Source organism: Dromaius novaehollandiae, chromosome 8, assembly GCF_036370855.1.
Source record: "Dromaius novaehollandiae isolate bDroNov1 chromosome 8, bDroNov1.hap1, whole genome shotgun sequence".
Lineage (NCBI taxonomy): Eukaryota > Metazoa > Chordata > Aves > Casuariiformes > Dromaiidae > Dromaius > Dromaius novaehollandiae.
The window spans coordinates 7,788,420-7,801,858 of record NC_088105.1 but is presented as its reverse complement, the minus strand read 5'-3'; the positions used below and the strand labels follow the sequence as shown (position 1 = coordinate 7,801,858).

Genomic DNA, 13,439 nt, shown 5'->3' with positions numbered 1-13,439 from the left:
CACAGCCACAATGTATGGAGGAAAACACATTTCAAATCTGTAAATGAAAGCTCGATCCATTCGAGGTCTGTAGTCATTGCATTTTTATGAGCTAATCTGGATTATACTTTGCCATATTTTGGAATCCTACTGTAGTTACTTTTCTTGAAGTTTTCCCCACCATAATATCTGATCCCGTCGCAAAGATTCATGAATGTAGCCTCACAACGACTCATGAGAGATTTATAGACCTCATTTTACAGTTTAAGAAACTGAGGCTCAAGAAAGCCTAAGCCATTGGTTCAAATCACAGAGGCAGTATGTGGCAAACTGTGAATAAAATTCAGATTCTTATATAAGTGCTTCCATCATAAAGCTAATGTTCTGTTTTGATGCAAAGAATAATATAAATGACATCACCTTAAGAATACCAATACCCCAGCATGATCTTAAGGAGAAAAAAGCAGAAAGATATATTATCATTTGAATACGACTGAAAACTTGAAATATCTGAGGTCATCAGTGAAAGCTGATGGCCAAAATGACACGCTAGCTGCAGGCGTTAGTTTGATATCTTTTTATACTTCCTAGCCACCTCTTCGAAAAATGAAAAGTTTGGACTGGGAAACTGTATATTTGGTGAGAGAATGGGTAAGAGCAGGATCATAGGGAAAAGTTTGGTGGAGGGAATAAAAGAAGGAAACACTCCCAAGCCTTCCAGAATTTCAGAATTAAAAAAAAAAAAAAAAAAAAAACAGAATGGGAGGAGATACTATTTAGCACTTTGTGACTTCTTCCCTCTCAGATCTAGTCTTTACTATATCATTTTCCTTTACTCTTTTGCACCTACGCACTCAGTTCACCTGACATCTTCTTTCACCAATTAACTTTCCCCCATGAATTCGACTTTGCCAGTCCTGACCCTGCCTCACCTTAGGACGTGTTCGGCTCATTGCTGTCCACAGACATTTCCCCCAGTCTCCATTTACGTTCCCTGAAAGCATACTTTTAGGTCCCCTACCCCCAAACCCTCCACTGATTACCTAACCTCTCAACACCTCTCACTTCCACGCTGTGTCTCTGCATGCTCCCAAACTCTTTGCTGCCTCTCTCCCTTACTCAGAATTCAGGTCAGAAGAGCAGCTGCTAAAGTGAGATGTTTTTCCTCTGCAGGGTCACGCGCAAGGTGGATACAGGAAACAAACCTACGGGATCCACTGCTGCTGGAGCAGCTTGTCTCCACCTCTTGCGATGTTAAGTATAGCATTGCCATGTGCTTTTGTATAGGTAGTACGCTCCACTGGAAGAGGATTATAATTTTGATGGTGTATATATGATTCTAATCGATGAAATACAGAAAATGAGCCACAAGGAAAGCGATACAATCTGCAAGTATCTGCAAGTAACTTTCTGTTCAGAAGAATGGAAAATGATGTGAATTTCAACTGTCACGCTTCTAAGAAGGGGTCCCTTTCTTGCTGCTGTACACGGTTGTAGATTCTCCTGCGCAACAGGTGAGATAATCTACGATCATTTATTGTAGAGCCTTGGAATGACTTTTTATTTTTTGGGAGCAAATCCATAAACTGCAGTAAAGCAATGACCTTGAGAGACTTAGCAGGTCGTGCACTTCAGCTCATACCTCTGATAGAGACAGTTATGGGCTTCTGCAAATTCGGGTTAAAAAAGTGGAGCATAGGGAACATACCCTGCCCTCCTGTGTTTCATTCCATTCACAATGAAGAAAGGAGAGGTTATTTTCATGATGATGTGGCTCTGCTTCTAACAGAAAATAGGAATATGGCAAATACATTTTCCTTCATTAAATACTGCCCTTGTTGCTGCAGTTCTAGGATATGTAGCTGCAAATGCAGCTGAAGAAACAAGCAGCGGGGAAGAGGAACGCCTATGGCCTCACCGCTGTTTTTTATCCCCCCAGTTGCGCTGATGCAGTTTGTTTGGACATGCTGTAACCTAGGGAAAGGAAATTATCTGACCTACAACACGTCTTTTTCTGGTGATTTTTTTTATTTAATCTGAATTATTTCCTAGATTGTTTGCATGGGAATACAATCTTTACAAGCCATGCAATGAACTTCTGGAATTTGTATCCAGAGGAAGTGGTGGAGGCAAATGGTATTAGCAAATTTAAGATGGGATGAGACAAAATCGTAGATGACAGGTACCTAAATAGCTACTACGTGGAACAGGCAGAGGGGTATCCTCTCACAGCCCTATCCCAGCAATTGTGGATGTTGGGCAGCGTGAGGGGAACGGACCACAGAAAGTGGCCAAGCTCATGGGCTCTCCCTGAAGCGCCTTTGCAATTGTCATTGCTGGAGGCAGAATCTGGGCTAAATGGACCATTGATCTAACCCATTAAGGCGTTTCTTATACTCATATATGTTATATGAGTACGTATATATTATACTATATAAATAGGCCTTGGGTTGATAAATATGTATCTCACATATTGGAATTTGCTGTAGTCTTGAGCAGTACTCTTCGTAGACAATATCTAAAGACAGGACTTCTTTCTACTGTGCGTGTGGGCTAGTTTTTTTCTCACAGTGGTGAAAGTTTATGTCTTTACATGCTTTAAAACAAGAGTCCAGTGGTATTTTTTAAACAAAAAATTCCCAGGTCCTGCGTGAGCAGTGAACCTAGTCTATCAGCCTTTGCTTACTTGCACTCCTTTGCTATATCACATCTTTGCTGTGAAGTATCCACTGAATTCAGTGGAATTGCTTCTGCCTACACCAGTGGTAAGTTTGCTGGCTAATTTAAGGTATACTAAAATTCTGATATTTGTATGTATTTCAAGAGGTTTTATTAGATGTGTATTTATCCACAGGATGCTAGCGTCAGTATTCACAACACTCACAGTATCTGACAGAGTACTGTAAGAATGAAAACAAGACACTAAGTTGTTAGGGCTGTTAGGAAACAAAATCCAGCAATGCACAAAAATAACCATTTGAAATACATACTGATGAAGAGGTTACTCTTTCCTGATCCTTTGGTATCAGATGTGTTTGCCTGATGGTTGCCATATAGCCCCTTTTGTCTCTCATGAAGGTGCCTACAGTTAGACTACGTGCAACTTGGACTTCTGGCATTTTTTTATTGAACGACATGCTCCTTATGCTATTAAACACTCACAGTATAGTGGTGATTAGCTTTGAACCCACCCTGATTTATGCTGTTCCTAACTGACCCAATCTATTACAAACACATTGCTCCTCCTTTTTTTTCTGGAAATGACAGAAAATGAGGTATTCGGAGGGACAAAGGCTCCCCTTATGAAGATAGAAGACAGGGCAGCTTGTATAGTTTTTTAAGTTTTGGGTCAAATTCCTTTCTGTTGCAGTAAATTTGCTGCATATTGATTTTCCTGAAGTTACATAAGGCATAAAAACAGCCCTTTGTCACCAGAAGCAGTACAGCTGTTTCCAGGACCGTGAGTCATGTGTATGACTTCTCCTTTTAACTTCCCACTGTCTTTTTTAAAATATCGTTTAAATCAGTTTTGCTTTTCAACACCAAAGAGAAACAGAAGTAAGTTTTCCCAAGAACTGGAAATTTAGCCAAAACCTTAAATTTTCATATGCCGCTTGAATGCCAACGTTTACACAGGATTATAGAATACGGGAATAGTATTATATATGATTCCATACACCTCAAAGTCAGATTGGAGGTACCAGAAGTGTCTTGTTTAAGCAGCGGTGAAACACAATTGCTGAGTGGCTGCTGGAGTTATTTTAAATAACCAGGCAATCTAGGCAAATTAGGCATCAGAGCGGTTAAAAAGTTGGTGGCCAAAATACACCGATACCCTTATAAATTAATGCAAATTAATGTTAGCAATAGTGGAAAAACTGGAGAAATTAAGGCTACACTCTCACTTCTATGGCAATGTATTCGTATATAGACTAATTAACTATTAAAGCCTAGGAAGATGGGTTTAGACTGAAAGAATGATAAACACAGATACAGGGGGAGACTATGAAATTCTAACTGAAGTAGTATTGCATAACCCCGTCTGGATTAGCAAGGCAAGCACTGGTGATTAAGACCAGCCTTTCCCTGGCCTCTTTCTATAATATTTCAGACAGAGGCATAATAACCTCTTAGTGCCGCAGCAATTTGGGAGATATCTGTTGTTCAACTTTTTTTTGTTTTGTTGCAGTTTTCTGCCAGTGATCTAACCTGACCTAACTACTCCAGGTATGTATTTCCAAAGGGAATTCCTTATGTTCCCTGAAGGAATGTTATCCTATTCCTCTTCTAGGTCTGTGGGATGCCATGCAGGTGCCCATTTTGACAAGACTGTGGCCCCAGCCTATGTTTGATGCCTCAAAATTCCCCGGTGTACAAAGAAGTTGCCTTCCTCTCTACTCTTCAGTTAGAGTCACTTGTTTTTACAAAAATAGCAGGGAAAGACAGTGAGGCAGATTCTTGTTTTAAAAATTACCTTGTTCCTTGTCAGACACTGTGGCTACACTTTAAAATGTTCAGATCCTTGTTGTTTAATACTAGTGATTTTATGATTTGCCGCAACAATGAAAACATTGATGGAGTAAAGAGGGTATTTAGTGATCCAAAGATGGATGTATCTAAGCGTGTGTGCGCGTGTGTGTGTGCAGTCCCATAGTGACCCAAAGATGGAGTTACAGAAGTGTGCAGGTGTGTGTGTAGTCCTGTTCATGATCATGGTATCTCCCATGTACAGACGCAGGTTCACCCTCACACGGCAGCTGAGCTAGAGCACTGCATTATTCACACCTAGAAAACAAGACTTGGGTAAATTACGTGATTTGCCCCAAGTCACATGGCAACCCATGCCAGATCCGGGAGATTTTACGAGTTAGTTTTAGGAGTTCCAGACCAGCTTATTTGCCACCAGGCCTGTGAAGCGAGGAATTTCTGACACCTCTCCTCAATCTAAACTCCCTGTTACGGTTTTTAAGAAGTCGCTGTACTGCCTTGGATGGCTTCCCATGTGCCGTACAAGCACCCTGACACTCAACTCACCTCTCAAGGACACTAGTGAGAAAGCACTAAAGTGTTTAAAGTGCTCTGAAGATGAAATCCACACCAATTCTAGCTACCAAGCGGGAATGATGGCTTTGTATCGGTTTACACTGGATTTGCTGTAGTCACATCACTTGGACATCTAAAATTAATCCATGCATTTGTACTCATTTCTTCCAAAGCTTTTGGTCTGTTTTATGAGCTAAGAATACAGGATGCATCTTCCCGACTGCTGTGTTCGAGCTCAGTTCTAAAAAATCAGTAAAGGATTAATCAGTGAAATCTCCAAACGTTATTACATATTCATGCATTTCACACACTTGCATAAATTTCAACAAATGAGTAATTTTTAGTAAAAATAATGCCAGAGACATGACAACACAAGAAAGGCTGAGGCATTACTTGATCGTTCCTGTATATATTATAAACCTCTCCATCCAGTTTGCTTCAAAGCCTTTCTCTTTCCTGTTTGAAGTCTGTCAAGAAGCTCACAAGACTGCTAGAAAAAACTAATGTAAGGTTTTTTTGATGGATTGCTCTAAGGCAAAACTCACTGGATATGATTCACACTGTCATCACAAGTTAGGCAATTATTAATTCATTTAATATGACAGATACTGTGTTTTAAGTCACATTGTACCTCTGCACCCAGAAACGCATATAAGAACGCAGACACAATTCCTGCTTTTCTCTCTCGCTAAATATATAAATGCACACACTTGTACACACATATAGAAGTTATACAGTGATATAGATTAGTGCAGCCATGGGAGGTATGTGTAAACTATCTTCTTTCCCTTCCTTGGGCACAACCCTGCGTATAACCACATGTACGAGTCACTGCAGGATCAGGCCCTGTGGCTGCCTTTTAAAGAGCAGTGTTGCTGCTTAGCAACCATTTTCTGCCTGGATGAAACTAGAAGCCTTGCAAATCATAAACAAATACATAGGTCCATTGGGAGGCCAAGTTAAATAAAGTGGTATCCCTTACCCTACCCAAGTGTGCTCCTCTTTTTTCATAGTAAAAATTTCCATGAAGAAAAAGAGGGAGTAGTATAGGACACATATCTTTCAAAGGAATTTTTTTTTTTAATGAAAAGGAAATAAATATGACTCACAGGAAGTTTTTAAACACCATGGAAAAAAGAAAAACCTCTTGAGGAGATAAAATTAAATTATTTAGAGTTTTAAGCCGAATTGTAAAGCGGATTTAATTTTTTTTCCAAGAGTAATAGTTACAAAAATGTGTTATTTTTTCCATAAAACTCAATTGCATGGTCAAGGAATTACTTTTGACACCTTTATTTACAGTTATTTTTATTCACATCAGTCAGACATACTCATGCAGTGAAATTTCATTAATTCTCAAGGCTGACTGGGTGAGCTTAAAAAAGAGGCATTGCAACCACAGGCATTGCAACCACAGAGACAGTACTCTTGAATTTGGTTACTGACATACTGTGTGCTCGCTGGCATATTGCTAAGAGTCAGATTTGCAAATATCTTTGTATATAATGCAAATGTCACCTAGTCAGCACATTTTCAAAAGAAAATCTAGTGAAAAGCAAATTGTGTGTCTAAATCTTAGGGCAACTAGATGCCTAGTCTTTTAAGGTACTTTTGAAAATCCCATTAGGCAGCCCAGTATTTGTGGAAAATCTGGTCCTCTGAGGCTGAGCAAAATTCACTTGAAATCTATGGGAATCATACCACTAACTTCAAGAGGTTTTGAATTAGGCTGTTATATTCTGTGTGTTTCGTATCTCTTAACAGCAAATAGCAATCCTCCTGCTGCCGAATAGAAAAAAAATTCTCACTCTCGAACATCAATTCTAACTGGAGCGAGCTAGAGGATACTTCACCAGGTAATCTCTTATTTTGTATTTGTTTATGTGATACAGACATACTTGAGTCCTCGAACACAGCTGGCTCCAGGAGAGCGGCTGAGCCTCTTGGTTTCTCATCCAGAGACAACGGGATGGAGATCCTGAAGGGTGCGGATCTCTGTCAGTCACCTCTTCTTAGAGCGATGCCTGCACACCCCAGTCCGGCACAGGTGGAGCCCCGCAAACAACTAATTCACCACTTCCATTTCACTCTTGCATCATCCCAGGATTTAGAGAATCCCTGCTTCCCATCTGCTCACCTGCAAATACATACTCTCCAAAGATAAGGCTGGGGTTTGTACTTCCTTCTGTGTGTCTGCTTTGTAATGCAGCAGTTTTCCAGTCTGCAGAAAGCAGTTTTACCGCACAGACGCTGCCCTTGCATCTCACTTCCAAATCCAGCTGTAGAGACTGATACCTATGTGCGTCTTTATATGCTTATTTCTATATCTAACTACAGCACATCTGAACATGGCCCAGCCATCTCCAATCCCGTACTAGGGGGTGCTTGGTAACACTGGCCTTGTAGTCCTACCTCTGTGTGAATCCAGCTGAGATTATAGAGAACTGAACAGGCAAACTTTCTTGATGCTATTTGACTCCTCTGTCCAAACTCTGGCAGGTTAATTTGTCTGATTACTTCTGCATGGTCTTGCAAACCACAGGCAACCAGGCTGTCTCTTTTAACTATGGCAGAAAGGAAAATGGGTGTACCGTTTGTCAAACGGAAGGGAACAAAACTGGAAATTTTTGTATATAAGCTTTTGGAAACGGCTAAAACACGGGAATCTTTAGGAGCATGCTGACAAATTTCCCTTGAAACAGAATGGAGTCAAAAACATTTGGGAATTCTTAATATAATAGTGATGCTTTTCAACTTATGCTAAGAAAGTGACACATTCATATGTTTAATATGTTTTTGGTGTGGAGTTTCAAACCTTAAAAGCTTTATGTTTTGGCACTGGAGGCTGCCTTTGTATAAACCCATGTTGACACACTAATTCTTGGAGGACTTTGGGCAAGGAAATAGTATCGTATAAGCTGGAGGCACATCTGAAGGAAGCATTCTGCGTATATAAAAATCGGTTTCAACAAAGGCAAACATTACAAAAATGCATTTATATTTTCCAACTGTGTTCCTATTGTGTAGTCTCAATATAAAACAGTGTAAAAATCTTCAGGAATGTAACAACTGGTGCTGTTATGTTTAAGAAAGTGAAGTTGGTAGCAAGATAAAATATTTGGTGGAGTTTGATTAGAGACAGATCACTGCTATGAATTCTGTTGAGGAGACAGGGAGCACTACCAAGCCTGATGATGCTTTTGATACCATGGCTCTTAGAGAAGAAAGTAAATCTCTAAAGAAGTACCTTTCAAAAACTAACTAACTATTTCTGGTTAAAAAAGAGTTAGAAAATATATTTTCTTGGATGCGTCTTTTCAGTGAGAGGTTACATGGCTCTGTGAAAGGGAAGGAATATTTCCTGTTTATTAAGAGTGACAACAGCTTTCATTTTTATAAGGATTTTCCACCAGAAGATAATGCTCTCTTTCAATATGAAAGTGACTGGCAAAAGACTTGTAGACATCTAGAGGACGTTGTCACAGAAATGCCTGGAGAAAAATATTATGATTAACAGATAGCTTTATCTCTCAGGCAGAGTAAGTAAACAGGGGGGATGTCCTTTTCAAAGAGGACTGATCTTTGACGTGTGCTTTCAAACAAAGTAAAACCAAGAGCAACTACACTCAAAATGAAAAAGGGAAATAGTGTCAATTAACTTTGGTTGTATTTTCATGAATGTTTATCAAGGGAAATCAGCCCAGGGTAAAAGAGGACATAAAGTACAGGACGCTTAGCAAAGCACCACTGGAGTTTAACATTTATGAAAATGTAATAGGACTCACAGATTACAACTGTTGTCTTTCAAGGCTGTCTACAAAGGAAAATACGGAGAGGTCATGTGATGGGAAATAAAGTTTACAACCCTGGACCATGTCAGATGATTGAAGCCAGATAACAAAATTTAATCTCTGCCAGCCTTCTAGTGTATTATACTTTAATTGCAATTAATAGCTCTGTGTACGTGAAGTCTCCTAGCAATTAGCTGCTTCTGCTTAAGCTTGAAATCAGGAATGTAATTTGGATGTAATTGTTAAGGTGGGAAAGGTCTATGAATCCAAAAGCAATCTGAGAGTAAACAAACGCACCTTCTTCACTGACAGAAAACATGCTTGTAAACTCTTGCGCAAATGATTCCTGAGAATGAACATAAGAATGAAATAATCTGTAAAGGTTCAAAAAAGTCGTGCTAGACACACCAGTCACACTTCAGAAAGCGAGACACTCATCTCACGCTGGTCAGGAGGATAATGTGCAGGTCCAAATGAGGACCAAAATCGTCCTTACATTGCAGATCAATGTCCCCCACTTAATAAACTTTACAAACAGCTAATAAGCCCTGCCCCATCTTTGTATGAAGAAGGCAAATACTGCTACTCTCACTGTATGAATGCTGACATCTAGGACAGATATTAAGTGACTTGACCAGTTGAGCTGGATCCCTGTTTTAATCATTTGGTAATGTCCTTAACATAAGATGATGCTAGTTTTAAATATCAATGCTTGCAAATACAAAACCTGTCTCCAGCTGAAAAATAGGTTCTTTAAAGAAGGACAGTTATTCTCTTTGAAGTGCAAAGCAGCCCCTGGCTTTAGTTTTAGCACATAAACCAGGAGAGTAAAAAGTACTTCTTATTAGTAAATCTCAGACACTCACTGACCAGAACTGGATGCACAGCAGCTGGTGGGCTGAGTACTACACGGTGACTCGGCTGTACCTGGGACACCGTCTGTGTACACCGATTATATAGGAATGCAATCTAGGGCTTTCTGGGTTTTGCTTTTCCTCCTTACTTTCAGTGTGGAGCTGCGGAACATGGCATTCACACTCTGCAGAGAAAAAAAATCCTTAAAATTGCAGATTTTCTCTAGGGAGACCTCCCCTGCACACATGCGTTGTATGCTTCTGTATATAAAGGCAGGAGCACAGAACTGAAGGAACGGTGGGGGTAGGGAGGGGAAAGGAGGGTCACCTTCCTCTTCCTTCTCCCTCCCCTTTCCCACGGTCTTCCCCAGTACCTTAGGCACCAGTGATCTTATCAAAACCATGAGCCGTGGACTACTTTAAGATAAAGATACCTACAGGTAAAAAGGAATCTGGGTATTTCTATAATGGCGAATACATGCAAATTCCTCCAAAAGAGTAGTATAACCTCCTACTCCCATTCTGTTTACCTCTGTATGAATAGTTTTACTATTTCTTTGCAGTCTATCCATAATAGAAGATACACCATTGTTTTCTGGTGAGTTAATTTTGTTTGACATTAACATCTTTCCTCAAGGTAGCAAGACGTTTTTCTGTAACATTTGAAAGTTGAAAGTTATATTTTAGCATGGCAATAGGAATTGAACATACAATAAGGCATTAAAGCAGGGACTGAAAATGTCAATTATTATAAGCAGTATTTTGTGGAAAGGCATTGTTCTTTTATTTAATTCATTCCAATATTTACCATTGTAAATGTCAGCACTGTGGGTTCAACCACCTCTGTCATAACTTAAATAATTCTACTTTTTTCAGACCTTGCTCTTATTTCACAGTAATAACGCATACTCTCACTTTTATAAACAGCTATTACCACATTCCCTTCACATACCATTTTCACTGAACAGAATAGATGGGAGAATTTGCAATTAGGAGAATATGCTCTCAGATGTTTCACGTGACTCTTACCCAGTCCTGCTTTATCCTTCAGCAGTTCATTTGGGGCTTGGGGCTTCAGTCACGGGGCAGCACTAAGTTGCTAAAGAGAGATGGCAGATTCTTCCAGTTGCACCGAGAGCCACCAGATAACTGGCTGGCCACCCTTCGCCCCTCAGAAGGGGAAAAGACAGTATATTTGGGAAGGAACAACGTTGGCCATGGCTCCACCACACGCAACATCCGTCGGCATAAAGTTCGGTACCAGCCTTATGCAAGTGGGAGAAATTCAGAGCAAATCCCTTTGCTGAGATTTCGGGTTCGCTGAGGTTGGGCTGCTGAGGATCAGGCAGCAGCGCATCTTTGCTGATCAGTGCTGCTCTCCATAACCTGTAAAATCTGCTAGAGAGCTGGAGTCCTAATTCCAGCTTTCTCACGTACATAAAATTGGTAGATACACTATTTCAGTGGGTGGTAGACAGACCTGAGAGCTATTGTGAAACATCTCACACTGTTAAGGCTCGGTCTCATGCTGGGGAGACAGTGAAAGGCTGCATTTGACTTCTCTGGGCTGTAGAACAGACCGTAAATACAAAATATTACTTTTGCTTTTTAGCAATTATTAGCTATATTAATATTGCTTTTTAAAATAGAATGCTGGTACTAAGAAATATTTAAATGAACAAATAAACAAATAAATAGATTTATTTTTTAACTTGATGGAAAGCTTCTCCATGGTAAACATATATGTTTACACTGGAGAAGTAGAATTTATTTAAGTTGTGTGAAACTAATTAACATTACTGGGATTATTTTGTTATTTCTAATGCATTAATCAAATCCATCCTAGCTATGTTTCCTTAATCACTGTCTTTACTAATAGTCTCTCATTCCCCTTTCTTCTAAAATTAATATTTATATTCCATGGTTAATGTATAGTCTTTTTAATTAATAACCTCAAAGTTGTAATGAACATGTGATTTTTTTTTCTCTTTGCAGTTGTGGGAACTGTCCTGCAGAGGAATGGTTGGGCCTAATATCTGATACACTGTTTCACTTGCAGAAGCAGATCAACTTCAGTAGCTAAAAAAGCTTATAAACTTTCTCTAATAGTGGCTACTAATCAGATGTTATTATTTTTAGGCAAGATTTTTAAAAAATCCAGATTTTGGATGTCTACTATTCTCTCTCATGTAAGTATAAAATACTTGACACTTTAACAGATTCTGCTTGAGCATTTAATTGATTATGATTATTCACATTTTAAGGACCAGCCTTCATTACAGGATGGATCTAGATACAGAGTAATTGTCCTATTAAAAATTAACACTGCAGAGAGTTTTAGATAAGGAGGAAACAAATGGGTGCTACCTCATTTCACACTCATCATGCGGTAATAGCTTCATTCCGGTTCATGCTATATAGAAGCTATCAAACTGAAAAAAAAAAAAAGGGTTTCATAGCTAATTACAGGTATCCGAAAATGTCCAGTCACACACAGTCTTAATAGTACAGCGTGAATCAACTTTTTCAGCTACTATCCTTCCCTCTGGAAGATTTAAGGGAACAAGCAGAGGGTATCAGAAGCCTCAGGAAGACTGTTTTCTCCAACATATTTTACACAGGGCACAGGAAGACCTATAATGAGATGGTTGAGGTTTTTTCAGGGAAGTCTTTATCCCTACATGAAACATCATTTGCAAAATATGAATGCTATAGTATATCAGTTAAACAAAAAGCTATCTTGTAGTGCTGATGCAGTGCTCTGCAGAGATTGAAACATATACTCTCCAGGCAAAGTCCATAATAGCTCATAAAGTCCCTAAGCAAAGGGTATTGGAGGTTTATAGCTGCTCAGAAAACAGGGGTAGGAAACCCAGATGAAATTATAAATGCAAGTATAAAATGAAAAAGAAGAAAATGATGAGCTGCATATATGTTCTTATGTTCATAAATGCAGTAGAATCTCTATCATGCAAAGCATTTTTATTTTGTGTCTTAGTTTTTACCTGAGGCTATAACAGCTACTATGGTTTTGCATCATTTCTCAAAATGGAACAATTCATCTGAAATAATTTATATCAGTTTATCTCTGCTGACTTCACTGCGATTATGGCTTTATCTCTCTCTCTCTCTCTCACAGGAGATTTCTGAATTTTCCTTCACATTTGAAACACTTAGAAATACCATCTTCTGCCTTCTGTTCATATAGGCAGTGCACTACCCTTTTAAGGTCCAATTTTCATTAAGTCAGCACAATGGTTTTCTTTTATTTCTATGGGAACTGAATCATATCCTAAACTAAATTAAATATCACCTCATAGTATATACATTGCAAATTTTCAGGAGACTTCATGCATTCAGGCAGTTTGAAAGCTGAAGCTAACATAAAATCTATTTAGTAGATGGAGTAATAGCTTCTTAGTTAAAATCCATTAAAGTAATTTCACACCAAAACAGCCTGGCTCCAGATTATATCCAGGACATTTCATAAAGTTAGCGATACACAGTCAGATCACATATGACACCATGGGAGAGGAGAGGAAAAGGGAAGATAAAAAAAAGTAGTAAATGTTTTCAAGACTGTAATTGTTCAAGACGTAAGAAACATTAGCTGTTAACATAATCAGTAGCAAGCATTATCTATCGTGAGCAAGTGTTATTTTCTGGATGTGCTTGTGTGAAAGAATTCAGCCTCTAACATTGCCTGTGTATTTCTCCAGGAAATACTGGATAACTTATGAATCTTCTGGGCAACAGTAATTAATTAGAGACA

General features: G+C 39.0%; 1 long non-coding RNA gene across 1 annotated transcript in view; it reads left to right on the top strand.

The window, feature by feature from the left end:
- Positions 1-1,026: 1,026 nt before the first annotated feature.
- Positions 1,027-13,439, top strand: part of LOC112983686 (uncharacterized) — a 68,077-nt gene continuing 55,664 nt past the window's right edge. The window contains exons 1-5 of the long non-coding RNA XR_003259306.2: positions 1,027-1,493; positions 4,169-4,206; positions 6,787-6,878; positions 10,231-10,265; positions 11,663-11,856. This is a non-coding gene — a long non-coding RNA (uncharacterized LOC112983686). The remainder of the gene's footprint in view (positions 1,494-4,168; positions 4,207-6,786; positions 6,879-10,230; positions 10,266-11,662; positions 11,857-13,439) is intronic.